Source organism: Triturus cristatus, chromosome 9 (assembly GCF_964204655.1).
Source record: "Triturus cristatus chromosome 9, aTriCri1.1, whole genome shotgun sequence".
NCBI classification, from domain to species: domain Eukaryota; kingdom Metazoa; phylum Chordata; class Amphibia; order Caudata; family Salamandridae; genus Triturus; species Triturus cristatus.
In genome coordinates this window covers 17,916,085-17,932,086 of record NC_140592.1, presented here as the reverse complement: position 1 = coordinate 17,932,086, position 16,002 = coordinate 17,916,085, and the positions used below count along the sequence as shown (strand labels likewise).

At 53.3% G+C, this 16,002-nt stretch overlaps 1 protein-coding gene across 2 annotated transcripts in view; it reads right to left on the bottom strand.

Annotated features, from left to right (window-relative positions):
- LOC146797273 (deoxyribonuclease gamma-like) overlaps window positions 1-15,615 on the bottom strand; it is a 160,749-nt gene extending 145,134 nt beyond the window's left edge. For both annotated transcript variants that reach the window (XM_085624241.1, XM_085624242.1), the window contains exon 1: window positions 15,489-15,615. The gene's annotated coding sequence lies outside the window, so the exon portion shown is untranslated. The remainder of the gene's footprint in view (window positions 1-15,488) is intronic.
- Window positions 15,616-16,002: the final 387 nt, after the last annotated feature.

Genomic DNA, 16,002 nt, shown 5'->3' with positions numbered 1-16,002 from the left:
TTCCTGGGTGGTGCGCTGTGTGCTGTGACCCCAGGCGTGTTCCTGGGTGGTGCGCTGTGTGCTGGGATATGGACCCAGGTGTATCTGTCGATGGTGCCCTGTGTGTTGTGACAGTGGCCCCGGACGTGTTCCCGGGTGGTGGGCTGGGTGCTGTGATAGTGACCCCAGGGTGTTACTGGGTGGTGCGCTGTGTGTTGTGACAGTGACCTCCGGTGTGCTCCTGGGTGGTGCACTGTGTGCTGGGATATGGACCCAGGTGTATCTGTCGATGGTGCCCTGTGTGTTGTGAAAGTGACCCCGAACGTGTTCCTGGGTGGTGGGCTGTGTGCTGTGACAGTGACCCCAGGCGTGTTCCTGGGTGGTACGCTGTGTGCTGTGACAGTGACCCCGGACGTGTTCCTGGGTGGTGGGCTGTGTGCTGTGACAGTGTCCCCAGGCGTGTTCCTGGGTGGTGCGCTGTGTGCTGGGATATGGACCCAGGTGTATCTGTCGATGGTGCTCTGTGTGTTGTGAAAGTGACCCCGGACGTGTTCCTGGGCGGTGGGCTGTGTGCTGTGATAGTGACCCTAGGGTGTTCCTGGGTGGTGCGCTGTGTGCGGGGATATGGACCCAGGTGTATCTGTCGATGGTGCTCTGTGTGTTGTGAAAGTGACCCCGGACGTGTTCCTGGGTGGTGGGCTGTGTGCTGTGATAGTGACCCTAGGGTGTTCCTGGGTGGTGCGCTGTGTGCTGGGATATGGACCCAGGTGTATCTGTCGATGGTGCTCTGTGTGTTGTGAAAGTGACCCCGGACGTGTTCCTGGGTGGTGGGCTGTGTGCTGTGACAGTGACCCCAGGCGTGTTCCTGGGTTGTGGGCTGTGTGCTGTGACAGTGACCCCAGGCGTGTTCCTGGGTGGTGCGCTGTGTGCTGGGATATGGACCCAGGTGTATCTGTCGATGGTGCTCTGTGTGTTGTGAAAGTGACCCCGGACGTGTTCCTGGGTGGTGGGCTGTGTGCTGTGATAGTGACCCTAGGGTGTTCCTGGGTGGTGCGCTGTGTGCTGGTATATGGACCCAGGTGTATCTGTCGATGGTGCTCTGTGTGTTGTGAAAGTGACCCCGGACGTGTTCCTGGGTGGTGGGCTGTGTGCTGTGATAGTGACCCTAGGGTGTTCCTGGGTGGTGCGCTGTGTGTTGTGACAGTGACCCCGAACGTGTTCCCGGGTGGTGGACTGGGTGCTGTGATAGTGACCCCAGGGTGTTACTGGGTGGTGGGCTGTGTGTTTTGACAGTGACCTCTGGTGTGTTCCTGGGTGGTGCACTGTGTGCTGTGACAGTGACCCCGGACGTGTTCCTGGGTGGTGGGCTGTGTGCTGTGACAGTGACCCCAGGCGTGTTCCTGGGTGGTGCGCTGTGTGTTGTGACAGTGACCTCCGGTGTGCTCCTGGGTGGTGCAATGTGTGCTGGGATATGGACCCAGGTGTATCTGTCGATGGTGCCCTGTGTGTTGTGAAAGTGACCCCGGACGTGTTCCTGGGTGGTGGGCTGTGTGCTGTGACAGTGACCCCAGGCGTGTTCCTGGGTGGTACGCTGTGTGCTGTGACAGTGACCCCGGACATGTTCCTGGGTGGTGGGCTGTGTGCTGTGACAGTGTCCCCAGGCGTGTTCCTGGGTGGTGCGCTGTGTGCTGGGATATGGACCCAGGTGTATCTGTCGATGGTGCTCTGTGTGTTGTGAAAGTGACCCCGGACGTGTTCCTGGGCGGTGGGCTGTGTGCTGTGATAGTGACCCTAGGGTGTTCCTGGGTGGTGCGCTGTGTGCGGGGATATGGACCCAGGTGTATCTGTCGATGGTGCTCTGTGTGTTGTGAAAGTGACCCCGGACGTGTTCCTGGGTGGTGGGCTGTGTGCTGTGATAGTGACCCTAGGGTGTTCCTGGGTGGTGCGCTGTGTGCTGGGATATGGACCCAGGTGAATCTGTCGATGGTGCTCTGTGTGTTGTGAAAGTGACCCCGGACGTGTTCCTGGGTGGTGGGCTGTGTGCTGTGACAGTGACCCCAGGCGTGTTCCTGGGTGGTGCGCTGTGTGCTGTGACAGTGACCCCGGACGTGTTCCTGGGTGGTGGGCTGTGTGCTGTGACAGTGACCCCAGGCGTGTTCCTGGGTGGTGGGCTGTGTGCTGTGACAGTGACCCCAGGCGTGTTCCTGGGTGGTGCGCTGTGTGCTGGGATATGGACCCAGGTGTATCTGTCGATGGTGCTCTGTGTGTTGTGAAAGTGACCCCGGACGTGTCCCTGGGTGGTGGGCTGTGTGTTGTGACAGTGACCTCCGGTGTGCTCCTGGGTGGTGCACTGTGTGCTAGGATATGGACCCAGGTGTATCTGTCGATGGTGCCCTGTGTGTTGTGAAAGTGACCCCGGACGTGTTCCTGGGTGGTGGGCTGTGTGCTGTGACAGTGACCCCAGGCGTGTTCCTGGGTGGTGCGCTGTGTGCTGTGACAGTGACCCCGGACGTGTTCCTGGGTGGTGGGCTGTGTGCTGTGACAGTGACCCCAGGCGTGTTCCTGGGTGGTGGGCTGTGTGCTGTGACAGTGACCCCAGGCGTGTTCCTGGGTGGTGCGCTGTGTGCTGGGATATGGACCCAGGTGTATCTGTCGATGGTGCTCTGTGTGTTGTGAAAGTGACCCCGGACGTGTTCCCGGGTGGTGGGCTGGGTGCTGTGATAGTGACCCCAGGGTGTTCCTGGGTGGTGCCCTGTGTGTTGTGACAGTGACCCCAGATGTGCTCCTGGGTGGTGGGCTGGGTTCTGTGATAATGACCCCAGGGTGTTCCTGGGTGGTGCGCTGTGTGCTGTGACCCCAGGCGTGTTCCTGGGTGGTGCGCTGTGTGCTGGGATATGGACCCAGGTGTATCTGTCGATGGTGCCCTGTGTGTTGTGACAGTGGCCCCGGACGTGTTCCCGGGTGGTGGGCTGGGTGCTGTGATAGTGACCCCAGGGTGTTACTGGGTGGTGCGCTGTGTGTTGTGACAGTGACCTCCGGTGTGCTCCTGGGTGGTGCACTGTGTGCTGGGATATGGACCCAGGTGTATCTGTCGATGGTGCCCTGTGTGTTGTGAAAGTGACCCCGAACGTGTTCCTGGGTGGTGGGCTGTGTGCTGTGACAGTGACCCCAGGCGTGTTCCTGGGTGGTACGCTGTGTGCTGTGACAGTGACCCCGGACGTGTTCCTGGGTGGTGGGCTGTGTGCTGTGACAGTGTCCCCAGGCGTGTTCCTGGGTGGTGCGCTGTGTGCTGGGATATGGACCCAGGTGTATCTGTCGATGGTGCTCTGTGTGTTGTGAAAGTGACCCCGGACGTGTTCCTGGGCGGTGGGCTGTGTGCTGTGATAGTGACCCTAGGGTGTTCCTGGGTGGTGCGCTGTGTGCGGGGATATGGACCCAGGTGTATCTGTCGATGGTGCTCTGTGTGTTGTGAAAGTGACCCCGGACGTGTTCCTGGGTGGTGGGCTGTGTGCTGTGATAGTGACCCTAGGGTGTTCCTGGGTGGTGCGCTGTGTGCTGGGATATGGACCCAGGTGTATCTGTCGATGGTGCTCTGTGTGTTGTGACAGTGACCCCGGACGGGTTCCTGGGTGGTGGGCTGTGTGCTGTGACAGTGACCCCAGGCGTGTTCCTGGGTTGTGGGCTGTGTGCTGTGACAGTGACCCCAGGCGTGTTCCTGGGTGGTGCGCTGTGTGCTGGGATATGGACCCAGGTGTATCTGTCGATGGTGCTCTGTGTGTTGTGAAAGTGACCCCGGACGTGTTCCTGGGTGGTGGGCTGTGTGCTGTGATAGTGACCCTAGGGTGTTCCTGGGTGGTGCGCTGTGTGCTGGTATATGGACCCAGGTGTATCTGTCGATGGTGCTCTGTGTGTTGTGAAAGTGACCCCGGACGTGTTCCTGGGTGGTGGGCTGTGTGCTGTGATAGTGACCCTAGGGTGTTCCTGGGTGGTGCGCTGTGTGTTGTGACAGTGACCCCGAACGTGTTCCCGGGTGGTGGACTGGGTGCTGTGATAGTGACCCCAGGGTGTTACTGGGTGGTGGGCTGTGTGTTTTGACAGTGACCTCTGGTGTGTTCCTGGGTGGTGCACTGTGTGCTGTGACAGTGACCCCGGACGTGTTCCTGGGTGGTGGGCTGTGTGCTGTGACAGTGACCCCAGGCGTGTTCCTGGGTGGTGCGCTGTGTGTTGTGACAGTGACCTCCGGTGTGCTCCTGGGTGGTGCACTGTGTGCTGGGATATGGACCCAGGTGTATCTGTCGATGGTGCCCTGTGTGTTGTGAAAGTGACCCCGGACGTGTTCCTGGGTGGTGGGCTGTGTGCTGTGACAGTGACCCCAGGCGTGTTCCTGGGTGGTACGCTGTGTGCTGTGACAGTGACCCCGGACATGTTCCTGGGTGGTGGGCTGTGTGCTGTGACAGTGTCCCCAGGCGTGTTCCTGGGTGGTGCGCTGTGTGCTGGGATATGGACCCAGGTGTATCTGTCGATGGTGCTCTGTGTGTTGTGAAAGTGACCCCGGACGTGTTCCTGGGCGGTGGGCTGTGTGCTGTGATAGTGACCCTAGGGTGTTCCTGGGTGGTGCGCTGTGTGCGGGGATATGGACCCAGGTGTATCTGTCGATGGTGCTCTGTGTGTTGTGAAAGTGACCCCGGACGTGTTCCTGGGTGGTGGGCTGTGTGCTGTGATAGTGACCCTAGGGTGTTCCTGGGTGGTGCGCTGTGTGCTGGGATATGGACCCAGGTGTATCTGTCGATGGTGCTCTGTGTGTTGTGAAAGTGACCCCGGACGTGTTCCTGGGTGGTGGGCTGTGTGCTGTGACAGTGACCCCAGGCGTGTTCCTGGGTGGTGGGCTGTGTGCTGTGACAGTGACCCCAGGTGTGTTCCTGGGTGGTGCGCTGTGTGCTGGGATATGGACCCAGGTGTATCTGTCGATGGTGCTCTGTGTGTTGTGAAAGTGACCCCGGACGTGTTCCTGGGTGGTGGGCTGTGTGCTGTGATAGTGACCCTAGGGTGTTCCTGGGTGGTGCGCTGTGTGTTGTGACAGTGACCCCGGACTTGTTCCCGGGTGGTGGACTGGGTGCTGTGATAGTGACCCCAGGGTGTTACTGGGTGGTGGGCTGTGTGTTTTGACAGTGACCTCTGGTGTGTTCCTGGGTGGTGCACTGTGTGCTGTGACAGTGACCCCGGACGTGTTCCTGGGTGGTGGGCCGTGTGCTGTGACAGTGACCCCAGGCGTGTTCCTGGGTGGTGCGCTGTGTGCTGGGATATGGACCCAGGTGTATCTGTCGATGGTGCCCTGTGTGTTGTGACAGTGACCCCAGACGTGTTCCTGGGTGGTGGGCTGGGTGCTGTGATAGTGACCCCAGGGTGTTCCTGGGTGGTGCGCTGTGTGTTGTGACAGTGACCCCGGACGTGTTCCTGGGTGGTGGGCTGGATGCTGTGATAGTGACCTTAGGGTGTTCCTGGGTGGTGGGCTGTGTGCTGTGATATTGACCCTAGGGTGTTCCTGGGTGGTGGGCTGTGTGCTGTGACAGTGACCCTAGGGTGTTCCTGGGTGGTGCGCTGTGACAGTGACCCCGGACGTGTTCCTGGGTGGTGGGCTGTGTGCTGTGACAGTGACCCCAGGCGTGTTCCTGGGTGGTGCGCTGTGTGCTGTGACAGTGACCCCGGACGTGTTCCTGGGTAGTGGGCTGTGTGCTGTGACAGTGACCCCAGGCGTGGTCCTGGGTGGTGGGCTGTGTGCTGTGACAGTGACCCCAGGTGTGTTCCTGGGTGGTGCGCTGTGTGCTGTGACAGTGACCCCGGACGTGTTCCTGGGTGGTGGGCTGTGTGCTGTGACAGTGACCCCGGACGTGTTCCTGGGTGGTGGGCTGGGTGCTGTGATAGTGACCCTAGGGTGTTCCTGGGTGGTGCGCTGTGTGCTGTGACAGTGACCCCGGACGTGTTCCTGGGTGGTGGGCTGGGTGCTGTGATAGTGACCCTAGGGTGTTCCTGGGTGGTGCGCTGTGTGCTGTGATAGTGACCCTAGGGTGTTCCTGGGTGGTGCGCTGTGTGCTGTGATAGTGACCTTAGGGTGTTCCTGGGTGGTGCGCTGTGTGCTGTGATGGTGACCCCAGGGTGTTCCTGGGTGGTGCGCTGTGTGCTGTGACAGTGACCCCGGACGTGTTCCTGGGTGGTGGGCTGGGTGCTGTGATAGTGACCCTAGGGTGTTCCTGGGTGGTGGGCTGGGTGCTGTGATAGTGACCTCAGGGTGTTCCTGGGTGGTGGGCTGTGTGCTGTGACAGTGACCCTAGGGTGTTCCTGGGTGGTGGGCTGTGTGCTGTGATAGTGACCCTAGGGTGTTCCTGGGTGGTGGGCTGTGTGCTGTGACAGTGATCCCAGGCGTGTTCCTGGGTGGTGCGCTGTGTGCTGTGATAGTGACCCCAGGGTGTTCCTGGGTGGTGCGCTGTGTGCTGTGACAGTGACCCCGGACGTGTTCCTGGGTGGTGGGCTGTGTGCTGTGATAGTGACCCTAGGGTGTTCCTGGGTGGTGGGCTGTGTGCTGTGACAGTGACCCTAGGGTGTTCCTGGGTGGTGGGCTGTGTGCTGTGATAGTGACCCCAGGGTGTTCCTGGGTGGTGGGCTGTGTGCTGTGACAGTGATCCCAGGTGTGTTCCTGGGTGGTGCGCTGTGTGCTGTGATAGTGACCCTAGGGTGTTTCTGGGTGGTGCGCTGTGTGCTGTGACAGTGAACCCGGACGTGTTCCTGGGTGGTGCGCTGTGTGCTGTGACAGTGACCCGGACGTGTTCCTGGGTGGTGCGCTGTGTGCTGTGACAGTGACCCCGGACGTGTTCCTGGGTGGTGCGCTGTGTGCTGTGACAGTGACCCCGGACGTGTTCCTGGGTGGTGCGCTGTGTGCTGTGACAGTGACCCGGACGTGTTCCTGGGTGGTGCGCTGTGTGCTGTGACAGTGACCCCGGACGTGCTCCTGGGTGGTGCGCTGTGTGCTGTGATAGTGACCCTAGGGTGTTCCTGGGTGGTGCGCTGTGTGCTGTGACAGTGACCCCGGACGTGTTCCTGGGTGGTGGGCTGGATGCTGTGATAGTGACCCCAGGGTGTTCCTGGGTGGTGGGCTGTGTGCTGTGATAGTGACCCTAGGATGTTCCTGGGTGGTGGGCTGTGTGCTGTGACAGTGACCCCAGGTGTGGTCCTGGGTGGTGGGCTGTGTGCTGTGACAGTGACCCCAGGTGTGGTCCTGGGTGGTGGGCTGTGTGCTGTGACAGTGACCCCAGGTGTGTTCCTGGGTGGTGCGCTGTGTGCTGTGATAGTGACCCTAGGGTGTTCCTGGGTGGTGCGCTGTGTGCTGTGATAGTGACCCTAGGGTGTTCCTGGGTGGTGCGCTGTGTGCTGTGATAGTGACCCCAGGGTGTTCCTGGGTGGTGCGCTGTGTGCTGTGACAGTGACCCTTGGCGTCTGCTGGAATGGTGAAATAATGCAGCAGAATAGGAAGCATTTTGCAGTGTAAGGTGTCTTTTCTTTTCCAAAGCTTAGTCAATACTGTTGTGTAATCTGATCCTCCGGGGCTGCATAACTCCAGTGGTACAGCACAGCTAAAAACCATTGACAAAGGCAATAGGTCCCAAAGGCGAGGGGCAGATTTACAAGCCCCTTGCGCGACTTTTGCGTCGCTTTTCCTATGTTAAAAATGACGCAAAATTGGCGCAAAGGCCTTGTAAATAAGCCCCTAGATCTATTGGCTTTGCCAATGCTTCTTTATCATTTCCCTAAACAGCAAACGTCACTAAGGAAACAAAAAAAAGATTTACATGTGGATTGACATTAGAGTTTCACATCCTTATGCGTCACTTTGCAAATCTTCCCGTTTGCTGTTCCCATTCGTCAATGGGGAATAACACAAATATTGATTCCAGAAAATCATGTGGCATGAATATCGGTCAAAAATATCATGAACAGGGTTTCAGAGGTAAGAATATTTTTTTTATATATAATATCTTTTTATAAATATCGTTTATTAAAATATTTTTTACATTAATGTAGTTGTAATAAATACAATTTCCAAATAATTAAATATGTGTGAGTATATTATTTGTAGGCGTTAGTTGTGTTAGTATAAGTGTTATCAATGTTTTAAAATGTAGTTTGCAATTTTAAATGTAAAGGAGTTGGCCTAACAGCTAGGGCGGTCCACCTTGAATCTGGGGAACCGGGTTCGAGTCTCAGCAATGACGCTGAACATCCTGTGATTCTGGGCAAATCACTTAATCTCCCCCATGTCCAATAAAAAATTGAATGTGTCCTCATGTAACACAACTGGTGCTATGTAAAGAGCTCTGATACCCGAAACCAGGTCAAGTTTGCGCTATATAAAACTCTGTGAAATGAAAAAAAAAAATCTTTATTTAAAATTTAATTAGCAATTTATAATATAGTAGCAGATTGTTGATTTTGTAGAAAAATACGGTGGGAAGTTGATGAAACTATAATTTATTGATTTGTAATAGTAATTATTTTAACTGTGCATTAAATACTTAATTGATTAGTATTGATGTGCATTGTTTGAATGAGTATTTGTATTCGATACTCATAATATCCATGAAAGCACAAACATATACATAACAATATATAATATAAATGCAATGCATAGGACATCACCTCGCAGGAGGTAATTTCAAATTAAGCGGGGCTCTGTACCCCCCCCGCGCCTCGGGGACCACCACCTCCCCACGGCTATAAATAAAAAAATATATAGGGCGCCGCCCAAAACCCACGGGACCGGGGACCACTAGCTCCCTGGGGCTAAAATAAACAGTAAAGAGGGGGTCCGTGCGGCCCCCCGGCCCCAGGGACCACCTCCTTCCTGGGGCCAATTACTTTTTACAAAAGATTGAAGAGGGCTGAGTGGCTTCTCACCCAGGCCATATACAGCTGTGGGGACCACCACTTCCCCAGGGCTGACCCATGCAGAACAAAGGAGGGGGACTGCGCAGCCCTCCTCCTGGAGCCATATATGGCCTTTGGGACCGCCACCCTCAAGTCCCGGCTCCTGCTATCTTCCGAGGTGCCCACCCTCAGGAGATAGCTGTTTGCCAGGGGCGTAACACAGGCCCCCACAGCCCCTGTGATGCAGGGGGGGGGCCTCAGCACAGTACTCAGGCCTGAGAGCTCCGGATTGAATCCAGAGCGGGGCCCCTCCGTGTACCTTGCAGGGGGGTCCCTCAACTTTCGTTACGCCACTGCTGCTTGCTTTTGCTTGTCTGGAGCTGTGACAGTTCCCGCTAACTAAAAGCAAACACTCCACTTCCACCAAGTGAGCGCTGTCAAAATACTCCCGCTTGCTGGAAGCGAAGTTTTCATCTGTTTCCCTGCCCGCAGACATGCGGGCAGGGTACGAGACAAATGTATTGCTCCTGCACGGCCTCCCTCCCCCATTGTATATTGACCGGGCCCCAGGGGACAAAAACATTGCTGTGTAGCTTATTAAACATGGTACCTCATTACAGCAGTGGCTGCTTTGACCCTCTGCAGACATGAAGGGTCAGAATACTGTTATTTTTAAGAGACATCACTTTGTCGTTGTCGTAGAGGTTGATTGTGAGAGTGTCACATTTAATATCGGGAGATGACACAATCAATGCTTGCCCACCAGGATTCCAAGTCAAGTGGGCAGTGAATTCGACCCTCAGAGCAAAGTGTAGGTTTTATGCCCTCCAAAAGGCTGCCAAAGCCAGTATGTCATTGATTGCATTTGACTAGTTCTCTGTACCTGGACTATCATCAAGGTGCAATTGTGCAAAACTAGTCGGCGAGTTTGCCCATGTTTCAATAGTGGTCAAAACAAGCTACAGCAAATAATTGGTAGGCATTTTTAAGGTGGTGTAAGATAAGGCAAGTGCAGCTGAGACTGCAGACAAATTCGGGAAAAAAAGAAACGTAAGAAAATGACAAGATATTTTTGAAAACTTAATTTTGAAAGTCTGAAAGGTTCTGATGATATTGGAACTGTTTGCCTGCATGGTGGACTCGGATTTGGGCAGTAGATATCCTGAGCCACTTTTGAGTGGTTGTCTGGGTGTGTGAGTGGGTGTATGGGAGTTTTTAAAGGGGAGTGAGTGGCTCTATGGATGATGGCATGAGTGATGTCATCATAGATGTAATCAGCGATGTCATCAGTGATGTCATGAGTGATGTATGTAATATGTGAGGTCATAAGCAGTGCATTGTGGGGGCGTAAGTTGTAGTTAGCTCAGGTAAATATAACTGCAGAATTTCACTGGTTTTGCATGTGTGAAATCTGAGCCTAACTATAACGTCTCTCCAGCCTTTGTTTTCTTTCAAATATATATATTATATATACATATATATTTACCCTCCAAAAGAAATGGGACACTCATGGACTTGCCGTATTAATTTGTGCGTTTATTTAATGTAAATGCAGACACGTTTCGGTCACCTTCCTCAATGCTTGCAACATATATGGAACGCACAGTGTTCAAAGTCCATTTAAATCTGGCAACCTCTTCCTGATTGGTAGGTTGATAAGTGTGGCAGTAAATGACGGACTTCCAAAAGTTCGTATCCACATCATGGCCGCCATACTAACGTTGGACACAATGTAAGTATCTATCCTACACTACATCCAAGCACAAAATGCCACAGTATTCCCACCTGAATCGGCAAGTAATGGATACTGTCCCCATATTTACAGCTTGCCAAGGTGTATAATCGCAATAGTGCACATCTGACACGCTTAGAAACCTTATAGCAATTTCCATCCGTGCCCCTTGCCTGCCGCTGAATGTTCCCCAAGAAGAGACTGCAAGAGTCCGTTGATTTACTGAGTACCATGAATTTGTATAATTCACGACCTAATAGGTCGACGGAATAATCTTTCAGCGGTGGTTCTTGCAGTTTCATTCACCAACAGCTCCAGTCCCACAAGCTGCTGCCGAACTCACGACAGGAGCCTCCATTAGTGCAATAGTGAAAACCACGCAATCAAATGCACGCTTCAAAAGACACGGGACACTCACTGGGTTACCAAAATCATACATGCATTTATTGAATGCAGACGCGTTTCGGCGAAGAGTTGCCTCCCAGAGCGCACAGTGTTCGAAGTTCATTTAAATCTGGGGAACCTCATCTTGATTGGTAGATTCGTAAGTGTGGCAGTAACTGACGGACTTCCAAAAGTTCGTATCCACATCGCAGCCACCATACTAACGGTGGACATAATGCAAGATTCTATCATTCACTACAGGTGGGCTGAGACAATTTATATATTTGGGAGGAGGGGGCGTGCATGGCCCCCTCCCTGGGCTGACATCCACCCCAGAGACCCCATTCCGCGGGGCCTGCCATAATCAAAAAGGGGGGCAAGCAGACCCTGTCCGTGGGCTGATTTTGGCATCGGGAACCCTATCCCTGGGGCCCGGCTGTATATAGAATGGGGAGAGGGGTCACGCGGCCCCCCTCTCTGGGCCGATTTCAGCCCCGAGGACACCATTCCCTGGTACCTGGTCACAACCACAAAGGGGAGGGGGCCCGCATGGACCTCTACCCTGAGCCATTAATGCCCCTGGGACCCCACCCCCCAGAGTCAGCTCATATGCTATGTCCTGGGGTACCTATCCCTGGAATATAGCGGGTTCCCTGCCCGCACTGGCATGGGCAGGAAAACATGTGTTTGCTCTAGCTTGGCAGGAGCATTTTCAAAACACCTAGCAAGCGGGAGCAAACACCAAGTCGGCTCCCAGCAGGTGAGAGCATGAAAAATGCTTTTCATCTGCACTGAACCGGGCTAGAAAACAGATGAAAAGATTGCTTCTGCCCGCAGGGAGCAGCATTTTTTACTTCACCCTGCGGGTAGGTGAAATGCTGACTCCCGCTGGAGGAGCGGAGCTTGCTGGGGCCAGGGGTCCTTGGTGCTCCCTCCGTGGTCACCCTTTTTTGGCAGACCGTGGGGGATGGGGTCCCGGGCCGATATCAGCCTGAGGAGGGGGGTGGGCTGCATGTCCTCCCCATGATAAACGGCCGGGCCCTAGGGGATGCGGTCCCCAGAGCTGAAATCGGACTGGATAGGGGGACTGATTGCCCCTCTCCCCTTTTTCGCAATATGGCCAGGCCCAAGGGGATGGGGTCCCCGGGGCCAAAATTCCCAGGGAGGGGGCACATGCTCCCTTCCCACAAAATGTGCCGGGCCTCGGGGAGGGAGCCTCTGGGGACAATAGCAGCTTGGGGAGGGGGCTCCATGCCCCCTCCTGCTAAAAATGCACCAGGCTTGTTGATTGGATCCCTGCGGCCAACAGTAGCCACGGGAGGGGGGCCATGGGTTGGCTGTTGTTGGCGGGTTGGTCACAGGGCCTGACTGCAGGCCAGGACTTGTGGCCAACCCATCACGGTCCACGGCCAAAGGCTGTGCGCAGCGTGGGGTGAACTCATGCAGGGGGTTAGGTGCAGGGCTTGGACACATGCCAGGCCCAGCTGCCAACACCCCGCCGCTGCACACGGCCGAAGACTGCGCACGGTGTCGGTTGACTTAGCATATGGTAATTAAATATTAATTTATGTTAAATAAAAGCCTGGAAAGAACTACGGTTACAGGGATGTTATAGTTAGGAAATAGCATTGAAAAAAATGTAGAAATTCACTGGGATAAAAGGCTGCAGAGAGGTTATAGATATGAAATAGAATTAAAAGAAACCATAGAAATGTACTTTAGAAAACCACAAAGGTTACAGGGGCGCTATAGATAGGTTCCAATTTAACACATAAAACCATAGAAATGTAGGGGTTATAGTTATCTCAAGAAACTACAACTCATACCCTCAAGTAACTATAACTCCCACCCTCACCGTCCTCTGCTAATTACCCCACATATTACATTAGTCATGACATCTTCTATGACATCATTGAAAATATCAGTGAAACATTTGCTATAAAATTATTGATGAGAAAACTGTGCATGGGGGTGTGAGTTATAGTTTCTTACTATTTTTACTTTCAAGATAGATATTTACTTTCGAGTATTAAATAAAACTATTTTTATATGTCATTTTAATATTTAAATTAGGTTATATATTTTTGTTATATATATGATTGTTAATCTCAATTTTATATTATTGTTGCTTTTTTATCAAATGTACTTAAATATGTGTTCAATAATACTTTTCATCCTTTTCAGAGAATAAACTTGTGTATAAGTGGCAGCCTAATCGAGGCGGATAATATTGGAGGACTATAATAATCTTGCCAACTGTGTGTGAAAAAGTTGTATCTTACCTGGTGTTGTGATTGTCAATTCCAGACTATATGGTAGATCGGGATATTGAGATCTTTAATGCTGTGATGTGTTCACACGCAGGCAGGAACGCGCAGACGTGGCGGCCAAAGGATGGAGCATTGAGACCGTGATGGCACCAGTCCCCTTTCATTTGCCACGTTTTAAATCCACCTATGGGAGCATTCCATGCGCCTTTTAAGTGTAACAAAATCCATGTGATGGTGTAACTGCATTTGCAAACAAGCACTGACGGAGGCAAATTGCTGTAACACGTTTGCTTAGAATAAATGGGAGTGTAAAAAGTGCCCAATGCCTGTTTCTTTGCAACTTTAAATGCATGTGTGTATGTGTGTATATATATATATATATATATATATATATATATATATATATATATATGATTGTAACATATACATATGTATATATATATATACACATACGTTAAAAATCATATAACTTATTAAAACTATTATTTCTAAATATATTTTTATTAATTTAATATTTAAAATAAATTAGTTAGAAATCACTGTTCATTAAAAAAACAATGGGGCAGATTTATGACAACTGGCGCATCCCTGCATATCAGCAGGGATGCGCCAGTTATTATGCGCCACAGCTGCGCCACCATGGATGCGCCGCATTTATAATGCGGCGCACCATGGGGCAAAAACGGCACAGATGCGTGACGCATCTGTGCCGTAAAAGTGACGCATTGCTGGAGTTGAGTCGCAAGCGCGACGCAGCTCCAGCAATGCTCTGGGGGGCCCTATCTTTACAATGCTGCGTCAATCCTTATGCCTGCTTCAAGCAGGCGCAGGGTTTTGACGCAGCATGGGCCTAAAAGTGACTGAGTGAAATCTTGTAGATTTCACTCAGCCACTTTTAGGAGGCGTTCCTGCGCCGGAACGCCCCCACCTGCCCTGGAACGCCTACATGTGGCGCAGGGCTTTACAACGTGACGCATCTCCCAGATGCGTCACGTTGTAAATACCCCGCACCATGGCGCAGGATTTGCGCCGCTGCTGCGTCACAAAAGTGACGCAACAGCGGCGCAAAAGTGGCGCAAGTGCTACATAAATCTGCCCCTCAGTGCATTAATTTGCACGTGTGCCGTGCTACGACAAAGCGTGCTACGAGTGTGGAGCTAGCTTCGAGTGTGGAGCAGAGCCCCGGTCCGTGGACGCGCATCAGAAGTCCGGTCTGGGCGATGATTAACCCGGTGCTCTGAGCACCCCTGCGGAGAGCTCTCTGGTAACCAGCCGCGCCGGAAACTCAATGACCTTTGGGGTTTTCATTAAATCTTTAGTACCAAGAGACGATGCCCGTGTGCATTCCCAGGCAGTAAACCCCAAAGCGCTGGGAAACCACACAAACTGCTAATGCCAGCTTCCGGAAGCGCAAAGTGAGAGGAAGCGGCCACCCCTCCGCTGTCTGGCTTCCTTCCCTTCCCAGATGAAATACGGGCCTGAGATTCCAGAAACCCACAGATGTTCCTAGTGCTGTTTACCTTATCAGGTAGTGTCTAGGCGCTTAGAAAGAGGTGGACACCAGCAAAGCATAGGTGAAACCTGGAAGTGACATTTAAGACAAAAAACACTGATGTGACAACGTGATACATACATCTGCCTTAAAATGACCCGTATATGTTCGAGCAGGGTCGGACGTGGGCAGGGTATGCCTGTGATTTAGAACAGAACGTTATGTTTTGGTCAAAGTGGGCGGCCCAGGGCTTTAACTTAGAAAATAAAACATATTTCATATAGTGGCGCTTGGATGCCCCTAGCGAGGCGCTGAAGCGCTTTCACTTTGTATCATCCTCGGGTGTTTTAAGACAAGTTAACACACACACCTTTGATCACTCGAAGTTTAGAGAGGCAGGTTTTAAGCCCACTGAGCGCGACGGACCTCAGCTGCGCAAGGCGCTACAAGGGTAGCTCAGCGTGTCGAATGTGCGTGGCGCCGGTTGGATCACCGGCCACCATCTCACCACTTAGATAAACAATAAAGAAAGCTCTGGCAGCTAGCAACAAACGACATATACTGCTATAGGTGTCTAGCGCCGGAGCATTCTTTTAGTACATCAGTGCGCTGTACAAGTGACTTCCATTCATAACATAAACCCAGGTGTGGGAACACACAGTTCAGCAAACAATGGTGCCTTGAAGCCACTCCATTGAGGTGGTAATCTCTTTACCTGTGCTCCGGAGGCCCCTGTCTGCAGCTGCTCTCCTGGCCCAGCGACTCGTCTCTGGCAGTGATTGTGAACTAAAGCCCCAGCAGACAGGGATATTTAACACCCGCTCCTGCCCAGCACGCCCCCGCCCCCTTCACTTGAGGCCCAGACCGGAAAAACAGGTTCTCTTTGAAGATCCCGCGCGAACCAGAGGCCGGCGGAGCTCAGACCCCGACCAGGGCAGATGCATGGAAACAGGTTAAGTGGCACTGCGTGCCTGCGGCCACGGGCACAACACTGCATGCCCTGCTGCCACGGGCACAGCACTGCGTGCCCTGCGGCCGCGGGCACAGCACTGCGTGCCCTGCAGCAGCCACGGGCACAGCTCGCATTCACCTCTCCTAACTTACGGAACCTTTCCAGCCCCTTCTCTTTTCTGCCCAAACCTCCTGCCATTCCATGACTCCGCCCTCCCTCCTCCTTCCTCACCTGTCTCCTTCTAATTATGATCTCAGTTCTTCTCCTCTATTCGACA